Raw genomic sequence first — 20,431 nt, forward strand, 5'->3', positions numbered from 1 at the left:
TGCTGTCTCATAAATGACATTTGGTTTTGTCCTCTTCTGTCTGTTTTCTTTGTTGATACACTTTATATATTGCTTTTTAAATCATAGAAGAACAATAATTAGCCATTTAACGTGGTGTTCTTTAACTTTCTATACATAGTGTATCTCAAAGTCACTGTATATTTTATCAGAAGGTCTTAAAATCATAAAAGATTAATTCTTTTGATGAATAAAAGATAATAAATTATACAATGAAATACAAAGCAGGGAATACAGTTATATTGACCAAAAATAGATTATAGAGGTAGTCTTGTCACAGTTAATAACCAGTGGTGCCATTTCTCTTACACAGCACCTCGGTGACAACAAAGCACAGCATTACTGTGCTTGAAACCAATTTGGGAAAATATCCCCTAACTAAAATCTAGTTGTATCGAATGTATATTTATTGTTTTCCACTTTTAATGTCTGTGGGATTCTTGCTTTTTGCTTGCTTTCTTCCACTTTTCAAGTGTTTTCAAGGATAAAATTATGATGACTGGAGATCCAGTTGCAGAGTGAGGTTCTATGACATTTCTTATATGCATGATGCATACATTTTACTCTTAGCTTGGAATGACAGATATAGCATATTCATATTATATAATGTTTAAAAAGGAACCAAAATAAACTTCTGTTGAACACATATCACATCATTGTTTGTACCCCAGTATTCATCCTTCCAGACATGGCCCCATTTCTTTGTTTCCATTTCTGTATTTGGTATTTATGCAACAATTTAGTCATTGGGACCACTCAAAAGTCCCATGATTCACTGAAGGCCAAAACTCCTTTCCTGTAAAAGTTTACTCATTTATTTCTTTCTGTCCTGAGTAGCCCCATCATCAGTGGAAATACAGTAACCGGGTAAGTATGCATATTCAAGAGCCAAGAAAATAACTACAAAAAATAACTATGACATTTTGAAATGTTTCCTTTATCTAGTCTAAATTTCTAACATAGACTGTGCTGGTACAATGAATGGTTGCTTGGAATGGTGCTGTCTCTAACTTGAATTACTGTAAACATATATATATAAAATATATGTATGTATAATATGTACCTATGCATGTGTGATTCTTTTCAAGCAGGAGCAGAAGGGAGGAGAAGGAAGATGCTTCATGTGAGCGCAGTCTGTGAGGACAGGGTCCCAGGGTACAAAACAGGAGATTGCATCCACAGGGAGAAGTTGGTGTTTTCCGAGCAGGAACTGTAGGCCTTGGTCTTCCCTTGGTTTAGACTGAGAGCAACAAGGGGTGTGTGCTAGAAATAGGTAAACTGCCTTTGAACTGCCATACAAAAAGCAATTGGCTATAATTTTCTCTAAGCAACATATGAAACCAGAAAAGAAAACCCATAACTCTTGATTTCTAGTATTTATTTTGCTTTAAGGACATAGCAAAGCTTTTTTACCACTTCCCATCTTTTCCTTTTATTCAGCATGAAATTTTAAAGCAAGACTCTAGTCAAAAAAGGTACTCTAGGAAAGTATCACAGTGTTATTCCATAATTGCTTTATATTCTTTTGTACATAAAATAGCAATGTATCTTACTATTAAATCTCTCTGAAAATCAAATCGAGTTTGCTTGGGATATCAGTAAGAAAAATTCTAAATTAAAAGACTAGTTAGAAGCCTTGCTGATGGGAATGTGGGCCATAATAATACCTGAGCCTCTCTTATATTGATTCTATTGGAATAAAAAAGGAGTATTTTGTTCAACACCACAGCCTACATTTTGTAATTAAATACCTCTAGTCTTCGTTAAAGATAAAATGTCATTTTGCATAACTTTCTAAACATGTTAACATATTACTGTAGATATATTTTTTCAGGAATAAGGTACTGTTGCTGAAGTAAATTCATTATGCAGTTTTCTAAATGCTACATTCTTTGCTACTCATTCAGAGTGGGCCTTTGTTTCTGCCATATGTGATACATCATTTTACCCTGCTGATTTACCTGTGGGGAAGAATTCAGTTTGGAACTGTTTTTTAGGATTCAGGGCTTCTGTATTTATTGAAAATATTAAGTATAGATTTTATTTTTCGTTGATGTTTGTCTTTGCCAGACTTCCTCATAGTGTTTGGTCAGCATCAACTTGAAAAGTTGGTTAGACACAGGCACAGACAGGAAATTATAACCCATGAATCAAGAATAGAGGTAATTTTGCTCTCTGGGGATAGACAACAAAAAAATGAAATTAATTGGAAATTATGATGAGGAGAGCCAAGTGGAAGACATAGTGGTCAAATCTGGTGAACAGAAGCAGATGAAACCTCCTGTGCTTATTGATATTTATTGGTTCAATTCTATTTTTTTAAGCAAAGTAATAGATTGTAGGGCTAGAACAGAGGACAAAATTTGTAGTGGATTGAAAACGTAACAAGAAATTGCCCATGAAAACTTTTGCTGGCCTATTTAAAATGGAAGTTATATGAGCTCTAAAACAAGTAGAATTGATGGCTGGATTGTATGTACCTGTTGGTTTGGATTTTTGTAAAGAGCACACATTTTATAGTAGAAGTATGAAACCATAGTCTGTTACTCTTATCAGCTTCTGTCTTTTTAATATAATGTACAGTTTTCTGCATTCATTTGTGTACTATTTTAGCCTCTGTGTACTTTTATATAAAGTAGTCACAGAAACAGAAGTTTGATACTGGTTTTGATGTGGCAAAGCTTTGGTCTTAAGTGACAAGGGAAATATTTATTACAAGGAAGTTGTGTAAAAAGGGATGAGGTTTGTATGCAGTGTACTCAGGGAGCTTTTCTTTCTTGAGTACTGGATAAAATGATAAATTTCTGCAAGGAAAGGACTACTTGTGTGTTCCTGTAAGCCCTCTTTTGCATCAATTCCTTAATGTTGGTAGGAGATCATCTCTGAGGAAGACAGAGAAAGCAAAGGAGGGAGGGGATGCTTATGTGCTATTTCAGTCATACTTGAGACTTTCAGCTTGAAATCCTAGTTTATTTGTCATTGATCATACCATTCATTTATTTTCAGCCCACTGTCAGATCTGACACACTGCTGGTCAGTTTATCTTTCCTTTTCAGTGTTCATTGATTTGTGTCTTCAAAGAAAAAGGTTTTATGAGGAGAAATGATGAGTTGCAAACCAACTGAGAAAGAAACAAAGTTATCTGCCCCTGAGATGCTCACCCTAACATCCTTTCCATTAGTCTTTCTTAGAAGTTTTCAAAGCAGCTGTCTTCATCTTTCTTTCTACCTGTGGATATGAAAGGAGCTTCTTGTAAATGTCCATGGTACATCATTGTCTGCCTTCAAAACTGTTCCCCACCAAAATACCTATGAAACCAGTGGCAGCATTTAAGTTGCAGTATGGCATTATCTTACAGCTAAGTAAACCTTGCAGCTAGCTGTTACCAAAAGCAACGTTTTTCCTTTGCCCCCTCTATGCTCATGGCCACGTGTTCCCACTCTGTCTCCTGTGCCATCACTTTTGCTCATCTGATCTTGTAGTGAGGTGTTTAAGGAAGCTAAATTAGTAGAAAAACAATTGCTTTTCTATAAAAGCAGTTTTCTGCCTGTTGAGTTTCACAGATTGGGAGCAGATGGGTTTTGATGTCAAAGCAAGGGAAGACAATTACTGGGGCACAAGGCTGGAGCAGCATCACCCTTCTTTGTTAGCAGTCAGCTTTTAGATCAGCTTAGCCATGATTGCACCTATAAGCAGCAAGTATACTGAGAATACTACTTATCACATTGATCTGTGTTGCCTTGCTATCTCCCTGAGCTCTTGTGTCTGTAACCACCTTATTTCCTTTGTTCTCTATTTTGGTTGTAAGCCTTTTGTTCGGGGGCTGCCTCTCTGTACTGTATTTGTAAACCACAGCTTTTGCAGCTTTGAAACTTTTTGCTATGATGTTTACCGCAGCTTATCATTTTTCCTTCCTAACAGATGTCAAACATTATTATTTATTGTTTTGGGAGGATGACACAGCCTCCACATAGCTGTTTGACAATGTCCTTGTGAAAAGACTTAGTATTAAAACATCTCCTCTGAATAACATAAATAAAGTTAATATTGGAAATAAGAACAATTTCTTTATTCTCATCTAACAGGTTGGAATTTGGGGGTTAGATACAGCTCTGTTGGATACACAGAAAAAAAACCCTGTTACCAGGCTTCAAGAGGACAGAACTGTGAGGAAAAGGTATGCACTTGATGATCATGTCTGTTTGGCTTTTGCAGATACTGTTCCTAGTGTTATTGCTCCACAATTCATTCCATTGCAGGTATGGAGTATGTAAAAGTCCTTTAAAGACTGGATTTATGAAGAACATTGTGAAGGTGGACACGGTGGTTTAGGAGATTGGTACTGGGATATGAAGGCTTGGGTTCCTATATAAAGTATTGAAATATAGCTGAAAGATTCTTATGGGGCCAGAGAGAATTATTTTGATTTTTAAAACCTACTGATCCCTCTATTTTTTTTAAATCATCTTACCTGAGTCTGTTGCATCTTGTCATCAGGGACAAGCCGCTTGGATAGCAGAAGCTGCGTTGTAGTGGTTGCAATGGCAATAGGCAGACTGAAAGGGACAAGAAAGGCAAACCTAGAGAACAAATTCTGCAGAACAAACCAGGATGATATTGGAAATATTCCTGGGGAGTTGGAAGACAACTTGAATCTGTGCTGCCATGCTCCTCCTCTGCCCTAGAAACTACCTCTTGACATGCCCGTCTCATTTATGAGACCCCTGTTCCATATATGAACTAACACTTGTGAATGTTTGCCTTCACAAGGAATATTTTCCTTCAGATGAGGATTGAATGAAGGCAAAACCGCATGGGAACTCAGCAAATTGGTTAGCAAAATTGCCTAAAGTGTATGTCTCATCTCAACATACAGTTCTATATGACCACTAAACTGACTGGTAGTCAGTGGCTAGTTGCCACTGCAAGTCAAAGGTCTTACTCGGGGCTGTGCTCTTCCATTGTCACTTCTGCACTGGGTTTGCTGCCCATCTGAGGCATGGTAAGCCAGGCTGGAAGCCTGCCCAGCAGAGGGATAAGCCAGGAAGAAAAAGTTTCTTGCAGGATCAGACCAAGATCTGGCGAGAGCAAGCAGAGGCTCAGGGGAAAGGGGAGCAATTCACAGAGGAGAGCCACACTAGCACTTACTTAGATCAGCCTAAACTCTCACATGAGTCTGTGCTCCTGGGTGGTGCCACTTCTTCCTCCTGTCTCTGCTGTAACCTAGGCACTTTCATCTCCTCCCTGGTACCCTTTCTGATGCTTCTTTGACCCCTTGTGGTTTGACTGAACTCATGAACCTCACAGAAAGAAACTCTTTTTATTTGCTTGTTGAATTGATTCAGTGTGCAACTGTATGAACCCCATAACTCTGTGAGGGAAGGGAGGAGTGAAGGAAGAAGTTGGTGGAGGAGATGGAACTGTCCTTCTTTGGTGGCCAAACCATTATTAACACCCACCGAGTGTACAATTTGTTGTTATACCTAACCTACTGTGCATGCAAGCTGCTACTGAAGAAAATAGTCCTGAACTCACTGATCTGACACAAGGTGAGTTCTTTTTTGGGTGAGTTGCCACAAATTTGTGTGATTGTTAAATCCAGTTCAGGGGAAGCTGCAGGAATGTCTGTGTGGAAGTGGTTGGGAAGAACAGAACTGCTGCTTTTTGTGTTAGGTCATGCTATCAGGATGTGAAACTGTTCTCTTTGCATGCTTTCAGAAGGGATGAAAACAAGACTCAATCCAAGACTCAACTTGTCAAAAAAGAATTAGTTTTGAGTTGGGTCAACACACTGATCTGACTTAACAGCTGCAGAACAGCTCATCTTACCTAACACAGGGAGAGAATGAGAAGATGCAGTGAGGGACAAGAGATGGGAGAATCTCCTCTTTTGATAGCAGTTTGATAGCAGTGTGCTCTTAAATTGGCTGATGCTGAACATGGAGCTGCTCCCCAAGAAGGGGATTCCAAGTGACAGAAGAAATTCGCAGCTTTTTGGGTTCTGATCAGTGGTGCTGAGTCTAGTTGGAGGCCGGCAGCTAGTGAAGTTCCCCAGGGCTCAGTACTCGGCCCAGTCTTGTTCAACTTATTCATCAATGACCTGGATGAGGGGACAGAGTGTACCATCAGCAAGTTCACCAATGACACAGAACTGGGAGGAGTGGCTGATACGCCGGAAGGCTGTGCTGCCATTCAGTGGGACCTGGACAGGCTGGAGAGTTGGGCGGAGGGGAACCTGATGAAGTTCAACAAGGACAAGTGTTGAGTACTGCACCTGGGGAGGTTTAACCCCATGCACCAATACAGCCTGGGGGCTGGCCTGTTGGAAAGCAGCTCTGCTGAGAGGGACGTGGCAGTCCTGGTGGATGACAAGCTGACCATGAGCCAGCAGTGTGCCCTTGTGGCCAAGAAGGCCAATGGTATTTTGGGGTGCATTAAGAGGAGTGTGGCCAGCAGGTCGAGGGAGGTTTTCCTCCCCCTCTACTCTGCCCTGGTGAGACCCAGCTGGAGTACTGTGTCCAGTTCTGGGCTCCCCACTTCAAGAAAGATGAGGAACTCCTAGAGAGAGTCCAGAGGAGGGCAACAAAGATGATGAGGGGACTGGAACATCTCTCCTATGAGGAAAGGCTGAGAGAGTTGGACTTGTTCAGCCTGAAGAAGAGAAGACTGAGAAGGGACCTCATCAATACTTGCAAATATCTTAAGAGTGGATGTCACAAGGACAGAGCCAGACTCTTCTCAGTGGTGCCCAGCAACAGGACAAGGGGCAATGGGCACAAACTAAAACATAAGAGGTTTCAGTTGAACATGAGGAAGAACTTCTTTACTCTGAGGGTGACAGAGCACTGGAACAGGCTGCCCAGGGGGGTTGTGGAGTCTCCTTCTCTGGAGATATTCAAAACCCGCCTGGACGATGTCCTGTGCAACCTGTTCTAGGTGAACCTGCTTTAGCAGGGGGGTTGGACTAGATGATCTCCCGAGGTCCCTTCCAACCCTTGCCATTCTGTGATTCTGTGTGTGTCTGTGTAACCCCCATTTCCTGGTACTGTGGGGTGGAGGGAGTTGTACAATACCAAAACCATGACATGTAGTACAGTAGGGAGCAGGGTACTTTTCATATGTGTTTTTGGAGGGGCTAAATCCGTATCTAATTCTGTAAGTTAACCTTCTGTAAACTCAAAAACTGTTATGGCCTGAAATTTACTCAAAATTGCTGTTTCTCAGAACAAAGTTTCTTTTGTGTGCTGTTTTGAATTTGTTTCTGTCTTCACCTGCATTGCTTTTTCAGCAGTTTCTAACTTTTAAAAGTTGCAATTGTTTCCTCCTTCTTGAGCTTTGTTGCTAGCTAACGAAGGAGTCTCTGTGATGACTTTATCATTACATTTATGCAGACCTGGCCGCTGGTGCCACAATAGTGATTAACAGCGCCATAAACTGACTCTTGAGGGCCCAGTCATGGTAGAATATACTACACACTGCTTTGCAACTTGCTAGCAAGTAAGCAGTTTGACATTTTTACGTTTCCATTTAAAAGCATCAGGTGATCCTGACTATTGAAAACAAGCCAATTGTTTCTATTATGATCTCTAAAAAAGAAAGAAGTCAGGTCAAGTTTCCTTTGCACGAATTCTTAAAAAAAAAAAATTAATATCACTTGAGAAAAATAACTGGTTTTCACAAGAAAATAATCACCATTATGAGCTCTTTTATTTTAAGGAGCACCAGCAAACATAACTGTTCCTCATATTTATAGATCTGTGAAGAACTTTATTGTACAATTTGGAAATAATAATGCAGAGAGACCAAAAAATATTACCATATAAAAGAGTTGAGATAAGAACATAAAAAGAAAACCACAAAATCTCCTACAGAACAGAGCAATGTGAAAGGCCAAACTGAACATAAAACTTGCAGATACAGATTCTTATTTTCAAATACTAAAGACTAGCAGAACACCTGTGAGCAGGCTGATTGATTGCAACCATCTGAGATGTTCCTTCAAATCTGTTCACAAGTATGCCTGAGATCATGTTAAAGGATAATCAGATTGAGCCTTAATTCCTGTAGCCTGGGTGGTTTTAACAGGGAGTAGTTTCTTTACAGTGAAGCCTGGTTTGCCTTAGCTACTTGTGTGTGAATTGAATGGAGTTGTGCAACGGGAACGCTGACCACAAGCTAACTTCTGAAGATCAGAAGTAAGCTGTTGACGTATTGGAAATGAAGAGGTTTACGGTGAATACCTGTATTCAGCCTTTTCAGTCTTGTGCTTTGCTTGGGTATTGGGCCAGTAAATTTCTTAATTTTCTGGGATGCCAAAACTGGTTAGCTTTCCCACAGTGCTGCACACAAAGCCATGGCTGTAGACATTTTGGTGTGCCTGCCCTGATGGTGGGCTTTGATGGCAGCAGGAGTCCTGAACTGCAGCAGACGGATCCATCTGGCACCTACCAGTCTTGGAAGGTAGGTGTCAACTTACTTAATATATCTGTATTGTTTCTAAGTATGTAGGTATTGCATATATGGGCTGTATGAAGAATCAGTTTTAAGCATTAAAGGGTTTTGCGTAGTCAGTGCGTGTCTCTGACACTGGATTCTGAATTCTGAACCAAACATCAACAGGATCGGAAGGAAGGTTCAAGCTAAGTCACTGAAGCATACCTGGGTTTGGAAATAAAGTTATAACAAGCTATAGCAAAAATACATAAAGAGAGGTAAAAGCTTTACAAAGGCTTGATACTTGCTGCAAGAAATGGTAGCCTGTTCATACAGAAAAAAAAAAAAAATCCATCTGAAATGTGCCTTATGGTTCTTTGTGATTCTTTTGTTCACTTGTTGCTTTTTGCAGAAACTTTTCTGTATAGATACTGAAAACTTGCAGATCAGCTGTGTTTGAAAAGAACATAAACAGCAGCTAGGCCATTACTGGAGTTTCTATGCTAGAGAATTTTGAGTCATGCTTTGCTCTTGATCAAGAGGTTTTGTAATTGACTCAAGCAGGACTGGAATGAATATGGTGAACCCTTCTGTGTGCAGTCTGTTCCCACTAAAAGCTCTCCCTATCAGTGTTGCAGCCGTGCCATGGGAAGCAGTAGCACAAGAGCAGTCTGGATGATTATATGCAGGCTTCCATTCCACTCGCAGGGAACCTGTTGAGTATGTCAGTTGGTCAAGGAGGCCATGACCAACAGTACTATTATTATTATTGTTGTTGTTGTTGTTAAATGAAGACAGATGGAGGCAGGATGGAGGAAGTCCTCTGGCTAAAGGAACTGTCACACCTGACTGCAGGTGGTCTTGTCCATACTTTGTACCCAGTCAATCAGATATTTCCTACTTGAAATTACTGGTGTAATTTCATTGCTGAGTTCATGCCTACTGGTTGCTGAAAGCTCTTACAGTACATGAGCTCATAGGAGAGAGCTCGCTCTTCATTAGCGAATAAACTGCCAAAAGCCCACTTCTTGTCCCCAAGACCATGTTCATATCAGGCCCTCCTTGCTTCCAAAATGGACTAGCTGTGTCCTGGCTGCCTGCTCCCACCATCTGCCAGAGACCATCATAGCAATAGAGGTAATCAAGCTCTACTGTACGGACCCATGTGCCGACATTTTCTCTGTTTTGGCATAGGTAAAGCTGAGGCAGCTGAAAGCTGCTGCAGTGGATTGGTCTCCCCGGTGCAGACAAGGAGCGGTGTCTGCCTTCACTGCTCAGAAGGCTTTGGATTAATTCTCTTTGAAAATAAGTATCTTCCAAGCTTAGTAGAAGAGGAAGGAGAAAGATGGTACGCCAGCATGTTGTAATAGCTTCCATGCTTTGGTTATGTGTAAATTGGAACAATTTTTCTGTAGAATGGAATAAAAATCCCCCAGACCTGTAAGTGTATGTGTCTTGATGAAGGCAAAATCAAAGACTACGCTTGCTTTGAGGCAAAGGACTGAAGGCCATAAGGATCCTTTAAAGCCTTGCCCTAGTTTTATGTATGCTCTGTGTATTTTATGCATTTCTCTCTGACTTTGGCCGCCAATGAAATAAAAGATTGAAAGAGAAGGTTGAGTAGTGAATATCACTTCTGTGTTGATCTTTCTTTCTTTCCAGGTGGATAGTTTGATTATATAAGTATTTCTTATTACTGTGTTGATACTGTCAATGCTAGTTTTATCAGTTTGATATTTTTGCCATTTTTCTTGCACCTCTTAATGCTATTGATTGCTTTAACATAGCTGCTAGATTTGGCAAGTAAGTAAACATTTTGCACTGTCTCCATTTTTAAGAAACTTGGTGGGGAAAGTTGCCTTTTAGATAATTTAATATGTCAGGCAATAGCCATTCTTGCTGTTAGCATTATCTCCCTTCCAACTCCCTTTTGCTCCGAGTTTTGGGTTCTTAACTTGGAGGTTATGGACAAAAGGTAAGGAGAAGTCCTAATTCCTTCTTTCCTCCTTTAATTATTGCACTTTTGTTTGGTGGGTTTTTTTGTTGTTGTTTATATTTTTTCCCAAGGTGAGCGTAGAGTAGCAGAGTTACTTACCGATGCAAGTGGTAGTGGTTTTGCTTTGCAGTCTTCTATTGTTCTACACCATGATGTGCCCATCATGCCTTCTTGGTTCCCTGTCCTGCTGGGACCTGTCAGTAGGTGCTTTTTATTCCCTAGTTTTTGCCTCAAGGGTGTAGTTAATTGGATTACAGTTCGTGTTGTCTGCTTGATTCCCAGGAGCCAGAAAGCAGGGAAGTCCTAGCCACCATCTGCTTTTCCCCTGTCCTGTGGATTTCTTTCATCTCTAATGAACTTGGACCAAAACGCAGGCCACTATGCTCATGAGCTATCATAATACTTCAAAGGCGTCTTTGAGCTAGCTGAGAGTCCTGGGACGTGCAGATAGACATTGGATAGATCAAGCAATGAGCCTGTGAAAAGCTGAGGATTTACAGAATCTGACAACTGGTTTATTAATGACAGTATTGTAAACATGAAAAGAAAAACAACTTTCTGAATGTACTTTTTTTTCACTGTAAACAGTGCAAGACCCAATTCCTGCCATTCTCATTTTAATTTGAGAAAATGCTGATGGAACCATGTCTGCAGGGTTGGCAGAGGTGTGTTGGCAGCGGGGCCATCAGGGATTCAGTTAGTTGGCAAAGTCATGGTGGAGATGGTCATAATCAGCTCCTCAGTAAACCCAGATCACAGAATCACAGAATGGCAAGGGTTGGAAGGGATCTTGGGAGATCATCTAGTCCAACCCCTTGCTAAAGCAGGTTCACCTAGAGCAGGTTGCACAGGACATCGTCCAGGCGGGTTTTGAATATCTCCAGAGAAGGAGACTCCACAACCCCCCTGGGCAGCCTGTTCCAGTGCTCTGTCACCTTCAGAGTAAAGAAGTTCTTCCGCATATTCAACTGAAACCTCTTATGTTTTAGTTTGTGCCCATTGCCCCTTGTCCTGTTGCTGGGCACCACTGAGAAGAGTCTGGCTCCATCCTCATGACATCAGAGATGAATATTCTGCCCACCTTCCACTTTTCTATTAAATGAACAACTGTTATTTTTTTATTATTATTATTACATTGGCATTTTTTTATTGTTATTAAACTTCAGAGAAGGGAAGATAATCCTTGAATCATTACAAATATTTATTCACTAGATATTGCAAGAAAAGGCAATGACCGCAGCACTGGAAGCCAGTCTTGAACACCAGACCATGTGGACGCTCCTCATTTCACCAGGAAGCAATTTCACCTCTGATAGCAATTTAGATGCCAGTGAAACGGAAAAAAGTTTGGGATTCCATTTGAGAGAAACCCTGTACATGCCTTTTTTCCTAACTGATGCAAAGAAAAAAGTACCAAGCTTTGGCAGTTCTTCCAAAAGGAACATCTTGGTTTTTAACTGAAAAACAACCCCACAAAACAACATGGCATTTTTAAAATTATGAATATAGATCTACACTGGTTGGTGAGGTTTCTACATCCTGGCTTATTCAGAATGCTTCTTCCGTGGACAGAATTTAATTTGAGTTTCTTCAACTGTTGCTCACGGGACTGTGTTAAAGGGTTTTGAAATTTCTGTCCTTCCCCTAGCTCTACATCAGAAGAGGTTTTGGCAAACACAGACTTGCTAGTGTAGTTTACATGAAGAAAAAGACATGCATGGCAGGAAAAAGTTGAGAACTGCTGTTCTCAAACACTTAAGTTCTTGGATACCCTCAGATCAAGTATTGAAACATTAGCAGAGGCTAAATAGAAGCTGCGAGGGGAAATCATTGACCTGGCAGACAGGCAGGTTGTGCACTGCACGTTGTATCGGGATAGTGAGGGAGTCCCTGTATGAAACGTACATGAGCCTTTGTGAGATTGATTACAGCAGGTAAGTTAATTTATGTTGTGGCGAGATTTATAACTTCCCTTCTGTCCTCCACAGGCCAATGCAATTGGTGGCAATGTTAAAATGGTAAGAGTTTTGGGAGAAGAATTACCCAGAAGAAGCTACAGGAGCTCAAAAGGACACTGTCAAATTAGCAATCAATCAGCTTTGCTAAGAGGTAATCCAGTGCAAGGCACGCGATAAATGCTTCAAGAAAAGCTTGGGCTTCTTTCCTTCATGAAAATGTAAAATACTTGGTAAATATACTTGTTTTAATGACTTTGCTGTATGCTGCGCTATGAAATCTGGTGGAAAAAACATTGAACTTGCTATAATAAGGAGAAACCAGCTACCTCAGGTATGTGTTAATGACTTTACAAGAAACAAGTATATAACTGGTATACAAAATCTTCTCACAGAAATTATGCCAGGTGACACCTGTGCATTCAACTTGATGTACGAAATCTCCCCTAACATCTGGTGATACAATGTTAGGTGACTTTTGTAGTGTCTCTGTAGATTGATAGTGCTGGGAGCTATAGTGGTTGCTGCTAATTTATAATAGTGTAAGACGCTGCTGGGAACATTTCATGCAGGAAGCAGTGTAGGAAGTTGTATGACAACATGCTACTTGCGTGGGTTGTATAAGGCATTATCATTGTCTTTGAAGATGATGAAAATGACAGCAATGTTTTATCCTGTAGTGGTCCTTATCATGGTATTTCTGACATGCTGTGGTCCCTTGGTAGCTTAATAGCTTCTGTTTCTATCACAAGGGGAGAGTACAGGCTTTAGAGTTTATACAAAAATTCACACTAAAACTATCCCCAGAACACAGTATTTTCATTTTTTGGAACAGTTACTTAATACTTACTACAAAGTATTGCCAGCAGGTCGAAGGAGGTGATCCTTCCTCCCTGCTCAGCACTGGTGAGGCCACACCTGGAGTGCTGTGTCTGGTTCTGGGCTGCCCAGTACGAGAGAGATGTGGACGTACTGGAGAGACTCCAGTGAAGGGCCCCAAAGGTGATGCAGGGACTGGAGCATCTCTCCTGTGGGGAAAGGCTGAGAGAGCTGGGACTGCTCAGCTTGGAGAAGAGGAGTCTCGGGGCGACCTCACTGATGTATATTAACACCTAAAGGGAAGGTGCAAAGAGGATGGAGCCCAGGCTCTTCTTGGTGGTGCCCGGTGGCAGGACCTGAGGTAACAGGCACAAACTGAAATGTGGGAGGTTCTGTCTGAAAGGAAATTTCCCCCCCCCTCTTTGTTACCATGAGGGTGACCGAGCACTGGCAGAGGTTGCCCAGAGAGGTTGGAGTCTCCCTCCTTAGAGATATTCACAAGCCATCTGGACACGGGCCTGGGCAACTGGTTCCTGCTTGGGCAGGAAGGAGTTGGACCAGAGGACCACCAGAGATCGCTTCCAACCTCAGCCATTCTGTGATAGCTGGTGGAAAAGATAAAGAGATCGTCTTCAAAGCTGTGTTCATTGTTCCAGGTTATCATGTTTTGGGTTTTGTGGTGGTGGTGGTGTTTGGGTTTTTTTGGTTTTTGTTTTGTTTTTTTTTTCTCTCCAGTAACTCTTAGGTATGGATGGAAAGAAGGGGTGGACTCAAATTTACCTGGCCTAACTGCAGGTACCTGGGGTTTCGTATTGCTTCTCTCTAGGCCTTCAGCTTGAATAACAAACTTTAACCATACGCGTGTGCTCTGACATTCCATGTGCGTTTCATCTCTCCCAATACAATAGTACAGTAAGTGACTGTGACTTGGCTGTTTAGGCAAACAGCACAGAGAAACTGGGGAGGGAACACTATGTAAACACATTTTTCCCAAATATTTAAAGAAGTTAAGCAATTCATTTGCTTTGCATTTAATGCTTTTGGCATTAATTAGACTAATTTTTAGTTTTAACATTTGTTCAAAGTTTAAAATACCTCTCTGTCCTTTCAAATACGAGAGGGGGGGGAGAGGAAGAAAAAAAAATCTCAATCTTTTTATTATTCACCAACAGAAGTACAAAGATAAATCCAGGTGTTCTTTGCAGGCACTTTTTATTTTTGATCAAGTAAACCAGCTTGTTTCAAACATCCATGGAACTGAAAGCAGGAAGCAAGATTGCAGTGCCACATTCAGAAATCATGTATTTCCGTGCTTTTATGCTTAGTGTGTGTTAAGGGTGAATCAAATTATGAACTCCCAGTGGAAGGCCAGCAGTTTAGCTAAAAAAACCCCATGCACCTGCTTAATCCAAGATGATATGCAAGCATGGGGAGGTGGAAATTAAACACACCACTCCAGCAATAGTGTCCTACAACGTGATACTTATGAGGATAAAGGAAAACAAGGACACAACCTTGTCATTTGAAGGAGAATTCATGATGTGGCCTGATGAAACTGATTTGCTATGCCCTTTTTACAGACAGTAGTGGGGTTCTAGTTTTGGTTTGGTTTTGGTTTTTGTTTTTTTTTTTTTCCCCTCTGAAAAAAATAACTGTGCTGTAGGTTTATTTTCCCAACAAAGTTGGAATACTCACCTGAGTGTTAATTCTCGAGTGGTCTGTTTTCTTTTAGAAATAAAGATTTCTAATAGCTGGCATAACTATCTACGTGTCTATAAGATGCTGATAAACACAAATATAGTACATATTTTTTATATTTTGGAAAGTATCTAGTGGAGTATAGTTCTGACTCACATCTTAGCTTGTTTGCACAGCATGAAAGAACAGAGACATCCTGCATGCTACAACAGAATTCCAGTCCCTCTTTAAGGAGGTAGGTGAACCCCAACACCAGTTTTAGTTTGTCTGTGGTTGGATTTCAGATTTTACTGGTGTAGTTTGTGTCACAGTTTTTGCTCAGCCTTATTGTGGCTGGTGTTACGTGGTGGGAAGGGGATGCAGCACCTTTCAGCCCTTCTGGTAACTCCACTGTTGGTTGCTGGTGGTCTCTTAATTCACCATCAATTGATTGACAAGTCTGATTCTGACTGTTTGCATCGCTTTGAAATACTTTGCAAATATTTAGCTGCACAGATTTTGCTATGGAATGTAACTAAATAGATTAGAGCATTGCAGTTGGAAATTGGTGGTATTAATCATTTTGTCTTACTCAGATTTTTAGTGAGAAAGATACTGAAATGCAAGTTGCAGAAATAAAGAAGGGGAAAAAGAATCTGGAAAGAAAAAGAGAAAAGTACCTAAGTCACAGAACAATTATGATAGCTGTTTTAATGTTTTTGAAGTTCTAAGAGGCAGTAATTGTCTACAGCGCACAGAGCTGATGAATGAACTTGTTTCTTCCTAAGCTGAATTCTGCAGTTTTCCTGAAACTCGATGGAGCTACAGTTGTGCTAAACCCAAGATGCTCGTTCATCCTGCACTGTGCAGAGAGGCATACTTTCATATATTCTTCTCTTTTTCTTGCACATGTATTTGCCACAAGAAGTTACTACCATGTTTTCCAGAAGCTGATGATTGCCCCTGGTTAGTGTTGGTACAAGGTATATAAAATCTGTCAGAACTCCCTTTTTTTTTTTTTTTTTTTTTTTTTTTTTTTTTTTTTTTTTTTTTTTTTTCCCCCCCCCTTTTCTACTGTAACTTTTTGCAGATGGGATAATTACTGCTCAGTGGTATGACAAGTCTAGCAAAGTTCTGACTGGCGTTCTGTTTCATTTACTAAGTGTTGCAATGCTGTACATTATTTGTGAAAAATAGATTAGCAATGTCACTTTACATAATGCTGTATTAATATAGGCCATTGCAGTGTTAGAGATAAAACTGCTTTCTTTTAGTGAATTTTACCGGATAGCAAGCAGCATCCAGGACGACTTCTTAATACAGTTACATAATTCTTAAAATGTTAGGACTTGGATAATTTTTTTTTTTTGTTTTACTCGCTGCGTTCCATTAAGAATATATTTTTGCCCAATGGCTAAGCCTCTAATGCTGTGAATCTTTTTTGCCGAGGCATTTTAACTGTACCTATTTCCCACTACTGTCTGTTTTCAGCTACCCATTCCCATTGTTCGTGCCCATTCCTCCCTTCTTCTTCCCTCTGTTCGCTTAACCTTCCGATCTTTCTTCCTCACTTAAAGCCTCCTTGTGGGGTGTGTGTGCTTGCATGACCTTCCCGCCTCATCAGATGGCTTCTGTGGCTTCATGATGCAGCTTTGGGTTCCCCAAACCAGCAGGCGCTGCAGGTGCACATCCAGGTAGGCTTTCCTCTGCTGGGACTTAATGTGCCTCACCGCGCGGCTAAGCTCCACGTTCTTGTTATTAGTAGCTCAGCGCAGTCAACCAAGCTTCGTAGCTTCTAACAGTATAAAAGTATATGCCTAATTCTTTTGTTGTACCTTCCTGTTGTACTTTTAAATGTTTTATAAGGCTTTGAAGCTGCCGGTGTATGGTGCCTGACAGAACAAGGGGTTGGACTTATTCATAGCGTAATGTTTGGTTTGGCATCTGTCACCTGAATGTCCAAAAGAAAGAGGCACCTCCGTAAAAGATCATCAGTCAAGACAGAAAAAACAAGGCAGACTGTAACACTGACTGTAAATTTAGAAAACCCCTACTCAAATGCAACCTGAACGCAGAGGTGTGGTTACTGAGGATATTAAAGAGCCAGTCGTGATTCCACTTCATAGTTTTCATTACTAAATACATTCACATCTGCAGCTCTATTCCCATTACTTAACCTTTTTGGTCATATCTATTTCTGCATTTCCAACTAGCTCGTTCTCACTTTTGGTTTTGTGTGCGTGTGTGAAATTTTCTGTTCCTTAATTTTTACTGCTCTTATCTACAGTATCTCATTTCTTCCAGCGTCTTTTCCTGAAGAGCTGCTGTTCCTTGTTGCTATTTAACGTTTCATGGTAAGCTTTTCATTTTTCCCACTAAAATGAACAATTTTAACTAATGAGATTAAATCTTCACACATATTTCTTCCCCTCGTGTTGGAGTTACATGCTTAAGTTAATTCTGTAGTGTTGCCAAGTCTCTGTCATTTAAGAAAAGCTTAAGGCAAATATTACAAGTTTCTCATTTCAGCTGATTTGCTGGTTGTACTTAATTGATGATTTATCAATCGGAGAGAAAATAAAACTTTTGTAAAAAGGATCACTGACAGATTAAACCCCCTGAGGCATATTAGATGGATTTTATAGCCTTGTAGGACACTAAAAGCCAAGGGTTGGGTGTGAAACTGACTTAAGATCTGAGGACTTTATAAGGGTCTGTCTTTGGATGAGTTAAAGCCTGCTCTCTGGACAGGAATTTTGGAGGGTGGGTAGTTGGTCTGTGTTTTAAATACCTTATTTGAAACCCTGGAGAAAGCTTAGTAGAGCAGAGACCGATTCCATGTGCACTGTAGAAGTCTCAGCTGTTGGAAAGGGGGTATGCAGACCAAACTACGGGCTGTATATCATCGCCTAATAGCTCCTGGGAAGGAAACCTGAACTGTTGTTTGCCATAACGCTTTCCTAGGCCTGGAAGGTAAAGAAGATACTTCTATGTGAATGTCAGAGGAGCCCACTCGTGGGTTACTTGAAGTAGCAAAGCAAGTCAGTTCTCCAAGGCTGGAAATTCATGGAATGAACAGCTATCAAATCTATCTTCAACTGACTTTGAAAAGCAGTTACCATGTTTATCAGTACGTCCTGGAGGAAGTCTTGGGGGGGGGAGAAGCTGTAGACAAGAATGATGACTTAATTCAAAGTTTTTCAATACATGGTTTTTTTTGGTGGTAGCAGTTGCCCAAGAAAATAAACATTAAAAGAACCCCAAACTCCAGGTAGTGACAAAAGTAACTTTTCTTATGTGTGCTGTAACCCATTCAGTTATGAAGGTAGTTTTAAAATTCCAGATTCTTTATTTCTTGTTGTTCTGGCTGACTTTTTGCATTTCTGTTACTCTGCGTAATGAAGACTGCATACTGGTAATATCCGGTCCTCTATTATAACACATTTTCCTAGTGTGAAAATAGGACCCTTCCTTTCATTTCTTGCACAGTTTCATACTTTAAGTTAGCCCAGTAATTTTTTTTTAAGATATGCACATTTCTAAATCTTCTGGGGTTTGTTCAGTGATTTTTTTTTCCTTTATTATCATTATGCTATACCTTTTCCTGTGTTTTCTTTCATATCACTTCCTTTGCTCCTTTTGCAGCCTCCATATGTTTTTTTTTCTCTCAATATGCTGTATTTTCTACATCCTCTTTTCACTCTCTGCTGTGCCTCACAGCTTTAGTGCATACACTTCTGTCGTCTTCAGCTGTTTCTTTTTGTCTCTTCCAGATACGCTTTCACTCCTAAGCATTTGCATGGAGGGCTCGGAGATTCCTTCAGAAGTTGAATGGCCCCAAGAAGAGAAAAACTTGGTCTCAATGAAGAAGCCAGCTCTGTTCTTCCTGAAGTCCAAGAACAGTGGACAACGTGCCTTCCCTTGCATCCTCTTCCCCCTCCTGCTGTCAGTCGCTGTTAGTCTTTGCTGGAATTGAAGTTTCCCCGTCTCCTGGTCTCTGAGCACCCTTTGGCATCTGGGAGGTAACTCGCTGTACCCTGGGTGTTACTTTATGCATGCAACACAGCTTCATGTGAGTAAGAAGTGATGCGATTTGCTCAGACTTGGCAGAGCTCTAAGGGGCATGGAGACTGCCTCCCTCCTGCGTTATCCCGTCGCCTCCTCTTCCTCCACCGTGTTCCTACCCTGCTCTCTTATTGCGAAACTGTAACCGTTGCTGCTACCGCCTCTTTGGGGTTTTTGGACTGTCATTCCTGGCATGGTAGGCACGGTGAGAGCTGCGGCGATGAGATGCTGTGTGTGAGAGAGCAAATGCAGTGTTTGGATCCCAAATAGGGTTGGGTTTTTTTGTGTTCCTGGATTTAGGCTTCTGTGGCACTGTGTTTCCTACCTGGCATGTTGCCAATGCAAGCACAACGATAGCTGCGCTTTCTGCAATCTGCTCAAGCTACAGGTGTAGCAACAGTGGTAAAAGCATGGTAGAACCAACTTGATGTGCATGTAAAAGATTAAGGTGCTTATACCCCGCCAGTCCATGTGACTTATCTTCATGCCTGTTGTTACCTGTACGAGGGGAGTTTGGAAGGGTATAGTTACCTGAGTCACAACCACGCTGGAAATGAAGCTGTGGCCACGTGCTTTTGGTTGTCATCTCAAGCGGTTTCTGTTTTGTAGCTGTTTCAGCTGCTGCCGACAGCATTTTTAAAGCAGCAGAACTGTGAAATCAAGCCAGGTTGTGAACAGAAATGGTCAAAAAGGAGATTTTCCTTTGCTCCTCCAGTCTGACAGACAGACCTGTAAGCAGCAGTGCAGGGAACGATCTGTCAGGGTATGGAAAGCGAGTTGCGTAAATTTTTTTAATTTTTTTTTTTTTTTTGCATTCTGTTCACATTTACCATGATTTTCAGTGTATCCTCAAGTATTAGAATCTCTTGTCTATGTTTCTACCTGAAAAACATAGTTGCAAAGGATGTATAATACAAAAGTGATTAAAATGAGAATTGTTTCTTGCTCTCCTAAGACTTGGTTGGATTTTGTGCTTTTTGTACCACTATAATGAACCAGGCCTTGGTTTTTGCAGTCGCTTATGCTGTGTTTGGCTTGGGCAGATGGGCCAACGCCCCTGAAGTTTTATGGGCAAAGAGAACTGTGCGCATAAGCATGCTTTGAAACCTATTGAAATTCAGCCCAAACTTAGCTGTGATAAGCAGAAACCTCACAACAGAGTTACTGAAGGTCGTGCCGACATCCCTATCAAACGAGCAAAAACTTCCAGTTACACTGTGAAAATTGTTTTTAAAAAGCAGTTGCGTATCCTTGCAAGGATTAGGCTTGCTTTACAAGGGGAGACAGCGGCACGTCCTTCCTCTGCCTTTCTTCAACCTGAGCATGAAGGTCAAACGGGAGAGCTTTGTCCCCTTCACCCTTACAGGTAGGTGCTTGCTTTCGCCTTTTCAGCCTGTCAGCCGGTTCAGCCCCGGTCCCGAGCTGACCGTAATGGGGGGGGGGGGGGGGCCCGGGAACCTGGCGGCCG

General features: G+C 41.0%; 1 protein-coding gene and 1 long non-coding RNA gene across 12 annotated transcripts in view; both read left to right on the forward strand.

The window, feature by feature from the left end:
- LOC118453242 overlaps positions 1–4,231 on the forward strand; it is a 10,449-nt gene extending 6,218 nt beyond the window's left edge. For both annotated transcript variants that reach the window (XR_004843160.1, XR_004843159.1), the window contains 2 exons: positions 1,110–1,291; positions 4,104–4,231. This is a non-coding gene — a long non-coding RNA (uncharacterized LOC118453242). The remainder of the gene's footprint in view (positions 1–1,109; positions 1,292–4,103) is intronic.
- Positions 4,232–8,452: 4,221 nt separating this feature from the next.
- The window catches only part of TAF4B (TATA-box binding protein associated factor 4b), an 88,710-nt gene continuing 76,731 nt past the window's right edge, over positions 8,453–20,431 (forward strand). The window contains exons 1-7 of one of the 10 annotated variants that reach the window (XM_035903027.1): positions 8,453–8,478; positions 12,436–12,736; positions 13,657–15,154; positions 16,390–16,592; positions 17,203–17,252; positions 17,863–18,028; positions 18,672–18,920. The gene's annotated coding sequence lies outside the window, so the exon portion shown is untranslated. The other 9 variants (XM_035903033.1, XM_035903026.1, XM_035903029.1 and 6 more) reach the window with 9 other exon arrangements.

Source organism: Egretta garzetta, unplaced genomic scaffold (assembly GCF_000687185.1).
Source record: "Egretta garzetta isolate BGI_Z169 unplaced genomic scaffold, ASM68718v1 scaffold229, whole genome shotgun sequence".
NCBI classification, from domain to species: Eukaryota; Metazoa; Chordata; class Aves; order Pelecaniformes; family Ardeidae; genus Egretta; species Egretta garzetta.